This window comes from Lycorma delicatula, chromosome 2, assembly GCF_047948215.1.
Source record: "Lycorma delicatula isolate Av1 chromosome 2, ASM4794821v1, whole genome shotgun sequence".
In the NCBI taxonomy this organism is placed as follows: domain Eukaryota; kingdom Metazoa; phylum Arthropoda; class Insecta; order Hemiptera; family Fulgoridae; genus Lycorma; species Lycorma delicatula.
Window position 1 is genome coordinate 85,791,437 of NC_134456.1, and position 13,956 is coordinate 85,805,392.

Sequence of the window (13,956 nt, forward strand, 5' to 3'; positions counted from 1 at the left end):
ACTCGACCGATTTTGACCAACCTTTGTCAGATTACTTTTATATATGGGACACTGAGGGCATTAAATTTTCAACTTAAAAGGTCAAGCGGGTGAGGCTATAGAGCAAAATCACCCTCAGTATCTCAAGATTTCGCCTAATTAAGGTTATATTTTTCTTAGGCACATTTGTTAACAATTAAAAAATAACAATATTTGCCAAAAAATATTTCTGCAAAATCGTATCCCCACCCCAAAAAATGTTGTTATAGTCGTCTGGAATGTTGTGACGTCACAGGTGAGCGGTAGAATTAAATAAATGAATAATATTTAAAGTGTAAAAACATAAGTCGGTTTAGCTGGGTTTCGAGTGGATTGCCCGGTTGACTCGGTACCTGGTTCGTCAACTCTCGCTGCTGTATCAGTACTCCGACCGAACAAGTGAAATTTGTTCAATGTAAGTTGTGAAATTACATTAGTTTAGTTGGTGCTGACCGTCCCCGCTAGTACCGCCACATTCGCGCGAATTAAATACGGTATGCGCGTGCGCTTTAGTTAGAATTATCGAATTAAATAAACGAAAAAATATTATATTTAAATAAAATGGTAAATATTTTAAATTAAGTTGTGTGAGTAAGCCGTGCATCAGAAACAATCCACAATTGTGGGACAACCCACAATTTCCCGGAACTCGGCTTTAACTGCGTGATGGAAAAGATTTATCTGACTTTCCCGGGTAAGTCCCGGAACGCGGAACGATTTCCGCGACTACACAGTTATCAGTTTTTTTTATAAATTTAATTTTTTAATTTGTGTCAACTATTTTCTCAACTACTCATCTCTTTTCCTTTAGTTATTATTTCGTTTAAAATCCCGTATTAAATATTATTATTAATTATTTATCTTACAAATAATTTATCTAAACAATAAAAAATTCCAATCGACAAATACTAAAATCAGACATTAACAAACCGTAATTGTTCCAGAAACAGAATAAGCCAGGGAGACTCTCTTCGGATCATACAAAATTGGAGAAGCAGAAAGTATCGAAAAGATAGAAAGGAAGATAGTCAAAAAATGCATAAACAAGAAAAACATACGACAGTGGAGGATAATCCCAAATGAAGAAGTATATAAAATAATAACCCCACTAACAAATTTCTTTGGGAAAACAAAAGAATTTTATTCTTGGGGCACCTACTTAGAGCAGAAAACACCAGACTTGCAAACCAAATAATTAACTTATACTGGGAAAGAACAACAAATCCGAAATGAATAAAGAAACTCCGAAAAGATATGGAAAAGTTGAGAATCTCCAAAGAAGATGTAATCACAAAATCTGGAAAATACGACAAACTAATTAAAACTAATATGATAACATTTGAACCTAAAATCAAAAACCCCAACAGGGTGTATTCAGATGAGGACAAGCGCCAAAGTTCAGAACGCCTCAAAAAGATGTGAGCAAAAAGAAAAGAAGCAAGAATAAAACAACTCACACGATTCGGAAATAAGAAGAACCGATCACAAAATGGACTAGCCTAGAAATTGAATTAAAGTGATCCTTTGAGTTCGTAAAAGCAACAAAAAAAAGTTATTTTATAAAATAAATATGATATATTATTTTATTTATTTATTTATATTTTTGGTTTAACCTCCGCATCCACCGTTAGGTACTGCTTTAGATGATAAGATAAATGATTTGTAGCGTGTGTGAAAATGCCATGTCTGACCGGGATTCGAACGCAGGACAACCGGATGAAAGACCGAGACGCTACCACTCGCGCACGGAGACCGGCATGATAGATTATTTAAATTTTACTTGTTCGATTTGTAATTTTAATTATACTATTATTGATAGACCTATAAAGACAGATTATAAATATATGTAATTTTTAAAATAACTTTTGATGATGGGTGGCAGCGGTTAAAAGTGATTTTTTAACACGTATTTGTTAAAGACGTCACGAAAAAATAAATATTTTTCTTAAATTTTATAATAAATTTGTTTATTACTTTTAATTAGAATTAGTTTAAACACTTAAGAAATTAATATACACATGTCTGTCTGTCTGTCTGTCTGTCTCTCTCTCTCTCTCTCTCTCTCTCTCTCTCTCTCTCGCTGTGTATGTGTGTGCTAGCGCTCGCATTCGCGAGCGTGCGGGGAGAATAAAAAGAATCTTCATTGATTCATCATGTAATAAATAATCTTTCATAGTTTTTTTATTTTTTGCGAGTTAAAAAAAAAATACAATACAATAATAAAATACAATAAATTGCTGTAAATACACTATTTCAAAAGTATATTCTGGAGGTATACAGCTTCTTTTTTTAAATGTAAAATACTTTTTTAATTTTATTGCTTATCTTGCATTCAATCAAAAACTTTAGGAAAATGTAACAAACGATTAGTAAAATTTTTTTTATGAAATACTTTACGGCTACTAGGATTAGATCAACTCACTTCTCATGATGAAATATTTTTCTTTATATAAAAACTATTTTATTATCAGGCCAAGGCTTTATCTTATTCAAGGTGATAAATTATTTTGTGAAATTTTCTTCTTATGGTTTAAAAATAAATCGATAGGAATAAAATAATAACAAAATCCGAACGATTTCAAATTTTTGACGACGAAATTTTTAAAAGTATTCTGAAAAACAGAATTGCAGATTAATTTCAATTTCTGGTTTTCTTCATAAAGCTCATTTTTAAGCTAGTAAATATTTAAAAACGGTTGAAATATTTAAATACCGTAGCTGTTTAACTTATTTATTAATATTTTTTGAATGGTGTGGAATTGTGGTTTACAATAAAAATGTAAAGGTTAAGCCAAGTAGTGATCAACAATGATAAAAGCTCTGAAAAAAAACAGTTGTTTAATGCTACTGCGTATTTAAAATCCGGTCGGCACAACCAGCATCCAAGCATTTAATTATTAATGCGTAGCTGTTCTCATACGTTACAATTTTTTGAGCGTAAAATTATTAATTTGACGTGTAAGACTGTTTTAAATGAAGAATTATGTGTTGTTTTTTCTGATCAAATTTTCTGCTGATTTTCTTGAAGTTCTGCTTGAAAATATTTTTAATATCAGAATTCTATGAATCTATATATTATTACGAGGCTAAGTCAATTATTATTGGCAATTTAGTTATATTTTTGTATATGTTGGTAGTACTGTCGTGTTGCGTAGATGACGCATGCGTGGTTTAATTGTTATGTCTGTGCAGGTTTGATGCTGCTAGGTTAGTTCCATTATCGTTGCCCTGCCGTTAACCATGGCTGCTCCGCTTTTTGTTTGCACCAAAGAAGAGCAACGTTCAGTGATCCGTTTTTTGTGGTCTGAAGGTGTAAGAGGGGCCGAAATTCTTCGAAGACTTTCGGTACAGTACGGGAACAGTGTGTTGCCGCAACGGAGTGTCTACGAACGGATTGAAAAATTCAAAAATGGTCGCACAAGTGTTACGCACGACGAAGGAGCCGGACGACCGTTTACCGGCACAAACGAGGAAAAAATTGAGCGTGCACGAGACATGGTTTTCTTAGACAGACGAGTAACTATTGATGAAGCGGCATATAGTCTGCAAAATAGTCACGGTTCTGCGTACGAAATCATCCACAACAGACTTTGGTTTCATAAAGTCTGTGCAAGACGGGCCCCAAAACAACTTACACAGTTGCACAAACAAACGCGCTTGGAGATCAGCCAAAAACGTTTGGATCGTTGTGGTAACGAACGGGACATCTTCTTGGACAGAATCATCACCGGTGACGAAACACGGATCCATCATTACGAGCCGAAGAGTAAACGGCAGAGTACAGAATAGAAACATCCAAATTCGCCCTGCAAAAAAAAAGTTCAAGACCCAACCGTCCGCAGGAAAACTGATGCTTACGGTTTTTTGGGACTCACAAGGCCCATTACTGGAAAATTATGAGGAAAGGGGCACGACAATAAACAGTGCGCGTTACAGTGAAATGCTTACTGCCAAGCTGAAGCTTGCAGTTCGAAGCAAACGACAAGGACTGCTGTTGAAAAGTGTTGTGTTGTTGCACGACAATACGTGTCCAAATACTACTGAAACGCTCCAGAAAGTCCACTTTAAAGTACTGGCTCATCCTCCGTGTAGTCCTGATCTTGCCCCTTCTGAATACCACTTGTTTTGTCCACTCAAAGAGGCATTAAGGGGCCGTCGATTTACCTCGGCCGAAACAGTGAAAGAAGCGGTGCATTCCTTTCTCTCAGCTCAACTGAAAACCTTCTTTTATGAGGGCATCAGGAAGCTGTGCAACGATGGACCAAGTGCGTTGAAATGCAAGGGGACTATGTTGAAAAATGATGTACATTTAAGTTTCCTATTTGTACTGCAATAAAATTTATAACTACACTGCGGATAATAATTGACTTACACTCGTATTATTTTATTAAAGTTCAATACTAAGCAATCATCAACAAAATTTTTAGATTGTCTATTTAAATGATCAGGTAATCCACATTTTCTTTAAAAACTTTTGATGTTATGTAACAGAAAGAAAAGTACTACAGGATTATCACAACAACTACCTCTACAAAATAAAAACGAATCATTGAATTTAATGCATTTACTCCAGTAGTTTCGAAATTTATGAGGAAAAATACATACAAGTGAAATAAGATACCCCTATTTTTTTTTTTAATTATTTGATTATTGAATGTATATTATAAAAAAAATTGATTTACGAATTTTTAACAAAATTTCTCCGTACTTTACGACTAACAAAGTACTTTTTCAGTATCGGATGAAAAAGTACGTATAAGAAATACCAAATGGTAATAAAAAATTCCTTTCGGCAAGCCGGAAAGCGGAGGTAGAGTTCACCGGTCAAAATAGGACTAGGCGAACTCGTATCAAACATTACTTTCCATGTTTTACGGACACTACGTTTTCTCAATGGACTACAAGCTATTGCTAAATTTATCAAGACTTCACTATGATTTGTCCTGCTTGATGATTTGAACTGCTTGACAACACATTTATTAGAGGGTTAGTGGGAGATTCTAGGTTTGACTCTTTGTATTGATAAAAAAAGACAATGTTTTCAGAAAGTTTTATTTAAAAACATGTATAAATGTAACAACAGTGATGCTGAGAAGATGATTTGAAAGTAAAACAAGCCTACATTACCCACATAAAATATTATCACTTAAAATTATAAATAAAATATTGTCAAAAATTAAAATATACACAGTACTAAATTACGGCAGTTTAAATGCTTTCACTCCAGATTCACTCAATATGACAGAAGTTTCATATGTAAACAAGTTTCACATGTTTAGCATATGGGAAGGAGCTTCTTACAATTCCAACAATATTTTGGTTATCCTTTGCCGTAAGGATTGGTCATATCAAAAATCGACAAAATTTTTAGGTAATATTTAGAGGACCAACGATCACTTTAATCGGATTCGATCCTGTGCCTAATTTTTTTTTGCCCTTGAAAGGGCCCCTTGGCTCTTATTCAAAGAATAGTAGGAACTTAAAACGAATTCGATATTTTACTTAATAAGAAAGTTATACCGATATTTTGGTTTTCATTTTAATTTTTGTTTTGATTATCCCTTGCCGTAAGGGTTAATCATATCAAAAATTGTTTCAGATAAAAGTTTTAGGTAATGTTTAAAGGACAAACGACCACTTTAAACCGATTCGATACTCTGCCTATTGAGGGAGGTATGATTTTTTTTGTCTTTGAAATTTCATTTTTTCCACCCCATGAGCTAATGGTTGGTGATATCAAAAAATGTTATTTATATAAGTTTTAGGCCCTTATCCAAAGAGTAGTAGGTACTTTAAACGAATTCGATATTTTAATTAATAAGAAAATTATAGCGATATTTTGTTTTTTCGAAAAAACTTTCCCATTTCCACCCCCAAGGTCCGATTTTGCCCATTAAAGAACTCGACCGAGATTTTGGGTTCGTTATATTTTATGTATCAATTTGAAAGTGATTGGAGCAAAATTACTGCAGTTATTATGTCCACAAGAAAGTGAAAAATATAAATAAAATTATAAATATAAATAAAATATAAAAATTTATGTACGTATATAAATGCATATATAAACTTTTGGACTGACGGTGGTTTTGGGGTTTGGGGATGTGAAACGCGAAGATATGTCGAAATTTTGCGTAAGTCGAATCATAGTACCTATTACAATAGGTAGCTTTCTAATGAAATCTACCCACCGAATTGGTCTAGCGGTTAAACTCATCGTAAAATCAGCTGATTTTCGAATTCGAGAGTTCTAAGGTTCGATCCTTTATAAAGGTATTTTCTTTTATATGGATTTGAATACTAGACTGTGAATACCGGTGTTCTTTGGTGGTTGGTTTTCAATTAAAGCCACACGTCTCAGAAGCGGTCGACCTGTAACAGTTTAAGACTGCATGTTTACTGGTATATTTACACTTACATTGCACTACGCTGTAACTAAGTCCAGGCCTAGCAAGCCGGTAGCTGTGGTCGTAGTTGCTAATCTACACACATACATACATACATACACACACACACACACCCACCAGGTAGTAGCTGTTAAACTGGTTGGAGAAAACAAACCGAAGTATATTAAAAAACAAAAAGAAATGATTTATGTACTATTGTAATTTATAATATAATAATATAGAGAGATCTTATTCGATTGCGTCTATTAATTGAATGAAAGTTTTTTCGTTAATTCTGAAAAAAAAAAATATATATATATAATATTACAAGATAAATATATATATAATATAATACTATATTTATATTTATCTTGTTTCAGTTTGTTTGAAAACAAATTGTACACAAAAACAAACGTGTAAACTTGAACAACGAACGTGCGTGTGATATTAGACATGAATTGATATTAGAGGAGGTCATTTTCAACACCTTTTATAAACTATTCCAGTTATTGTAATATCTGTTTCTATATATTGCAATAAAAATACAAAGTAATAATGAAGAAAGTATCATCATTAAACTTCAGTAATTCCAGTGCATAGCAACTTTCGGAAAGAAATATTTATATATATATATATATTCAGTAAAATAATATATACAAGTATATTTGATGCAGTCTTCTCAAAGTTTTGAGAATTGTAATCTACAATAATATTTTAACAATTGTATGAGATAAGAGTGATTCGTGTAAGGCATAGCCAGAGTTGATATAACAAAAGTTTTTAAAAGTATTCAGAGGAAGACTAATAGTGGGAAAAGTTACTTAAATATTACAAAACGGTAGTGGTTATTTTACAGTTATAAAAGCTGAAAATATAAGCAAAATCAAAGAAAATAAAACAACGAAATTGAAAAATCATTTTAAGGATTTATTTTTTAAATAATATTCTTTAGAGTTCATTTTGAGTAATTTTGCCGATGTTCTATTATACTGTTTAAAAATATTTTTAAATTATAGCTTATCATAACAGAATAAGGAATAGTGATAAATGTGTTCAAAAAAAAAGGAAGAACTGAAAAAATAAAACAGAGCAGATATTTAGATACAATTATAATAGAAAATTACAAAATTGAAATTAAATAAAAACAAGAATAGCAATTCTAAGGAAAAATTTAACAGAAAGAAAGACAATCATTTTGTGGTAAGATGGCATTAGTGTTTACGATGCGTCTTGTAAAGTGTTAAGCTTGGATTGTATCTATGTAGATGTGAAAAATGGAAAAAAAATTGCTAGAGCTATTTTAAATTACGGTATGAAGTAGGCTGGAGAAAATTAAATGGACAGACATTGTGAAAAATTAATGTAGTAACAAGGATAGTGAACGTGTATAAAAGTTTATTAAGAACAATTCTGAATGGAAATGATAATCAGCTGGGATATATCCATACAAGGATTTGTAAAATGACCAAAGAGGAAAGGACAGAAAAGAGTAAATTTACAGAAAATCTATAAGAAAATGGGATTTACAAGAACTCATATACAGTTGGAAATAGAGAAGGATTAATGGCAGACGTTATATTGATGGTAGTAAAAATACAAAATTTTCTCTTTTAATCAAGTACATCGTTTCTATTCATTTTCTTTTTCCTGTTTAACCTCCGGTAATTACCGTTCAGATAATACTTCTGAGGATGAATGAGGATGATGTGTATGAGTGTAAATAAAATGTAGTTTTGTACAGTCTCAGTTCGACCATTCCTGAGATGTGTGGTTAATTAAAACCCAACCACCAAAGAACACCGGTATCCACGATCTAGTATTCAAATCGTGTGAAAATAACTGATTTTACTAGGACTTGAACGCTGGAACTCTCGACTTCCAAATCGGCTGATTTGGGAAGACGCGTTCACCACTAGACCAACCCGGTGGGTTCGTTGCTATTCACTACTTATCGTTGAATTCACATAACGATCGTGACGTAGATATGAATCACAGTACGATTTAAATGGTGATATAAACTTAAATCCGTATTTTAAAATCATCCAATTAGCGCCATGATCGCCAAGTTTTATTACGGCTAGCTAGAATCTATGTTCTTTAAATGTTGTAAATATTAATGTCAATTCTAAATTCTAATAAGTTAAATAGGTAAAACAATAAAATTAAATTAAAAACCGGTTTTGTATGATAATGTACAGACGTGCAGACGTAAAAATTTATTTATGAAAACTATTTTTATGTACAAAAATGTATAAATAATAAATAAATAAAAAAACCTTGTATAACCGGTTTTTCATGATATTGAAAATTTTAGACGAATAATTTTATTAATGGAATTAATTCTAAACAAAGATTTATAAATAGTTGATAACTAAATTAAAACAAGAAATTGACTAAAAAATATATTCAGTGTATTAAGAGTTAATTTCTAACAATCTAAAAGGAAGAATAAGAAGTAGAAACGTATAGCTGAAAAAAATTTAATAGGTTAAAGTAAAAGTCCGGGGACATGGTAAGCAAATCCTCCTCAATTATTAAACAAAAAAATGATTAACCCTGATTGAGTTAAATTATTAAGAACTGATTTATTTTATGTCTAATAATATACTTAACCCATTGTTTTTTTCGTAAAATAATACTCCAAGTGGGAGTTCAAAATGGTGCTTGTACTGTTTAAATCCGCTGCTGGTCGACTAAGATTTGTACAATTGCTTTTAGGAGAGTTTCCTGGCTCGTCAAATTAGTTTTCGATTGTTACATTTTTAAAATAAACCTTAAACAAAAATATACACTAACTGTATATATTTATATCCTTCCTTATATATAATGCTGAAGTTTTGCTGTCTTTTTCTCGCATCACGCGAGAACCAACGGACAGATCTCTTTAAAATTTTTAGAATATATTCGTGTTATCCGATGGAGGTTTTTAAGTTATAAATCGGGGCCCTAGCCCCGTTGAGACTGAAGTTGTCAGTTAAAGATATTCATTAAAGAAGAAAAAAAATTAATAATCGTTCAATAATCTAAAAAAATCTGAAGTGGACACCACATGATTTCCTTGTACACCTGTTAAATTACATATACACATTTTTAAAAGTACCTGAAATTTTATTTCATTAATAACTTCTGATTATTATTTTTTTTTATTTTTTTGTTATTATTGAATTATTATTTACTGTAAAAAATCTTTACAATCAAAGGTTAATGGTTATTAATAAATCAATATATTTAAATTAAAAAAAGGAGGTGAAGTCTGATTCGAACTGATGTGCCTTCGGCATGCAAGTTTCAAATATTTCATTAATTAAAATTTTATTTGGCTATAACTCTAGAACTAATGAAAATAAGTGCCACTTATGATATATCGTTGAAAATCTCTCAATGAGGGCTTATTACTGCAGTTAAGAAAAAGTCCAAAATCCGAATTCTTTTGGATGATGGGCTTCTTTGGACACTTTTGGTCCAGTTGCAATCAAAAGGGGAGGTATACAACTAGAAAATTTCAACATCCTACGACTAATCGTTTTTTAGTTATACGAGATGCATACGTACGTATATACATACAAATATACACTTCTACACGCGGCCGACTGTCGCCTTAAACCATTCGGCTACACTACAATGACCTTTGTTAAAACAAGACAACAACGATCACTATTAACTGTATTTTCAAAAATATTGAGCCCAGAATGCGCGTTCTACTCGCACCGAACCAGAGTCCAATTTTCTTTTCGTGTATTTTGTAAACTGATATCCCCTTCCGTAAGAAACCACGTTTCATCTGTAAAAAACGTAATGTCGAGCATACCTACGAAATTTTGGTACATAAAACGTTTAAACCGTTGATAACAATTTAGTCTTTTGGCATGATCTATACATTTGGATAGATTTCAGTTCTTGAATACATATTACTTCGTAGGGAAAAAGTTTCAATTCTTTTCTTTCAGCTTTATGTACAGTAGCAAGTTCAATATACTGCTACTGTGCTAACTTACTCGTTGAAATTGATGGACTTTCGGGCACAACGTTCTAAATATCAAGCAGCTTCTGTTTGCTTAGTTTAGGTTGCCTTTTGCTTCGATTAGTGCCTTCAACACAGCCAGTTGCCCGAAATTTTTCGACAAGAGTTCAAACTGTATTGCGGAGAGGAACAGGAATCTTTTGATACTTTTCAGAAAACTTGTGCTTCACTAAATCAGTGTATTTATCACCTTCACGAAAGACTTGTACATCGAGAAAAATTCTTTTCTCCATCGATAAACGAAAAATCATTACGTTTCTCGCAACTATTAATTCCGCTAAACGAAATAACACGAAACGAAACGAAGCACGTTCAATCACAACTCCGCAACTGACGTCTTGGTTTATTACTGAGGAACGCCCAACCAGCTCACACGGCAACCAACCTAATGCCGAAAAAAACAGAATGCACGAATAATTCTAAAGCATACTGCCCAGCATTCCGAACGCACTGTATATAAATATATAAAAATTTACATTATTTAGAAAATGTTTTAATATATTTTTTTATTATATTGTCATCAATGGCTGTACTAGATTATTAAAGGAATCAGTATTTCATCGAAGATTCAATAAAATTATTTGGTAAACTCAGAATATTGAAATATTACACATTCGCATATTCCATAAACCAAAAATAGTTTTAGATTTTTATTAAAAAAAAAAAATAATTATTAATAAATTAAAAATAGTTTCAATTTTTATTTTTGCCACGACGCGTGCGTTTCTTACCTTTATGGTTATTGCACGCGACTTTTTTTCTAAGTGAAAATTTTTTATTTTATATGTTAATCCAAATTTTGAATACTAATTAAACTAAAAAGATATGAAAATAGAATATTCTAATAAAATGAAACCGGTTTAAAGTTTTAAGAACAAAAAAGTAATTATTTTGCAGTTATTTTTAGGTAGATTTCATAAGAAAGCTACCTATTGTAATTGGTACCATGATTCGACTTCCGGAAATTTCGACATATCTTCGCATTTCATATCCCCCAGACCCCAAAACCACCGTCACTTCAAACGTTTATATATATATATTTCACTTTCTTGTGGAAATAATAACTGCCATAATTTTGCACCAATCACTTTCAAATTGATACATAAAATATAACGAACCAAAAACTCGGTCGAATTCTTTAATGAGCAATATCGGACCATGGGGGTGGAAATGGGGGGGCTTTTTTGAAAACACAAAATATCTCTATAAATTTCTTATTATATTCCTACTATTTTTTGGATAAGGGCCTAAAATTTATCTAAGTAAAGTCTTTTGATATCACCAACCATTGGCCCAGGGAATTGAAGAAATAGGGTTTCGAAGACAGAAAAAAAATCATACCTCCCTTAATAGGCAAAGCATCGAATCGGTTTCAAATGATCGTTAGTCCTCTAAAATTACCTAAAACTTTTGTCTACAAAAATTTTTGATATGACCAACCCTTACGGCAAGGGATGATCAAAATGATGATAGAATTGTAAGAAGATGGGACTTATAGTATGCTAAATATGTGAAGCTTTTTTCACATGCAACCTTGTCGTATTGAGTAAATTTGAAGTTTTTCTTAACTTTAAGGTGAAAATCTTTTTTATCCCCTACTTAGCACCAGTGAAATCTACCTCCGCCTTCCTCCGCCGAAAGGGATTTTTTTAATTTTGACATTTTAAATTCATTGCCATTTAAGGGCTAGCTCTGCTGAATGTTGATGAACCCATTTGCGAGAATAGATTCTGAAACTATCTTTTGTATGTAGAAGTTTTGCTTCCTACCAAAGTAAATGAAATTTATTTGAAATTGTTTTGCTTTTAAATAAAAACGTAAAATCACCTCGAGAAAATATCTTAATTAAATTATATAAATATATACATTTAAATGGATTAATACAAATGTTTGTAGGGTGTGTATCGAAGATCACCCCTCATAACCTATTCTAATCGTGAAAATAATGGAAAACGTTCATATAAACGTATGTCCTGAAATGCTTCGTTTGCGAGTTACGTATAGTGAAAGATTTCGCTCGGATTTCAACTATCCTGGTAAAACGAGATCATCCTGAATTTTTAGCGCGTTAATTATGGAAGCAGAATTAGTCAATTCTTATGGTTTTTACCTGAAAAATAAAATAAAATAGATTCCAGAACCTTACCTGCAGTAGTTTTTGAGAAACTAATAAATTGGTAAAAAAAAACTTATTTTTTATGTTTGACACAATAACTTTGTTAAATGAGTAATAAATACGTAAAATTTTCAAAACAAAACTTGTAGAGAATTTAATTCTTAAAAAATGGTTTAAGATAAGTTGATCAAAACAAAGAAATTTTAAAAAATTAGAATTTTATACACACACACACACATATATATAATTATATTTCAGTATAGTTTGAATGTAAGGTCTACTACATTTATTAAATAAGTAGTAGAATTATATACAACAGTATCGTAAAACTTTATGGTTAGCACTTAACGAATTAGGTGCTTATATATATATATATATATATATATATATATATATATATATATATAATTACATAGTAGAAATAAAAAAGCCTTTTAGCAGTTAATGGAAGATTTAAGTCGGAAAAAACTTATATCATTTTAGACCGCACGTAATTTTTAAATATACATCTTCTGTAATATACATGCGTAAAATGTTAATCAATTTTTGTTTTTGTTTTTTTTTTATTCTTTGGAAATATTATGCAATTATACATCTACACAGGCGTATGTGTTTGTGTGATTTTCTCATAACACTACAGTCAGCCTAATTATAAAAATTAATGAGTGGAACAAATAAGTTTAATGATCATCAGTAAAATGGAATTTTAAACGTAGTTAGGAATCTCATACCTTTAAAAAATAAAATGTTTACTTACACAACTGCAGCAAGAAAACAAGATTTAGCGTATTCAATAATATTCTTTCAGAAAAATACGTTTGTAGAAATAATTACATCATTAATTTTTTTCTTCCTGCAATAGAGCATTTTAAAATTATACGAGTGTAATGATTTATATGGTGTTAATTTTTTAATGTCTTCAACGTAACTCAAGAATTAATTAAATGGATCTTGAGTACGGAGAGTATTAGGGAAGTCACTGCCAAAGCGAACGGGTTTTAATATAATTATTTTAAAGTTAATATCCAGGTTGGCCGGGAAGTCACCGTACCCCGTAAAGTTATAAAAATTTGTAATGAGTTATAAATGAAAAATGAGATATAATAATGAATTATTTTATTTACTCATTTGATACAAGGTATTAATTTTAATGGTCGATTAGGTCTGTGTGTTCGCTCTCATGTTGCACGCACAATTATATACGTCGCCACGCCCTCTCTGACATGCGACGGAGCGTTTCTGGTATTACGTTACGAAAGGCGTCCCTCACAGCGTCACGCGATTTTTCATTTTGGTGTAGCGACGTGCAGATACGTGTGCCTAGATAATTCCCCATAATGAATTGTCTGATGTGATGAGATCAGAACTTCGTGGTAGCCGTGATAACAAAGCTGGTGACGCTGGAGTTCCGCGGCCTG

At 31.7% G+C, this 13,956-nt stretch overlaps 1 protein-coding gene across 5 annotated transcripts in view; it reads right to left on the bottom strand.

Annotated features, from left to right (window-relative positions):
* The window catches only part of LOC142318975 (facilitated trehalose transporter Tret1-like), a 230,986-nt gene that overhangs the window by 179,685 nt on the left and 37,345 nt on the right, over positions 1–13,956 (bottom strand). The window contains exon 1 of one of the 5 annotated variants that reach the window (XM_075355714.1): positions 13,296–13,314. The exons of the other annotated variants lie outside the window; for them this stretch is intronic. The gene's annotated coding sequence lies outside the window, so the exon portion shown is untranslated. Of the gene's footprint in view, positions 1–13,295; positions 13,315–13,956 lie in introns of those variants that run through there. 5 annotated transcript variants of the gene reach the window in all.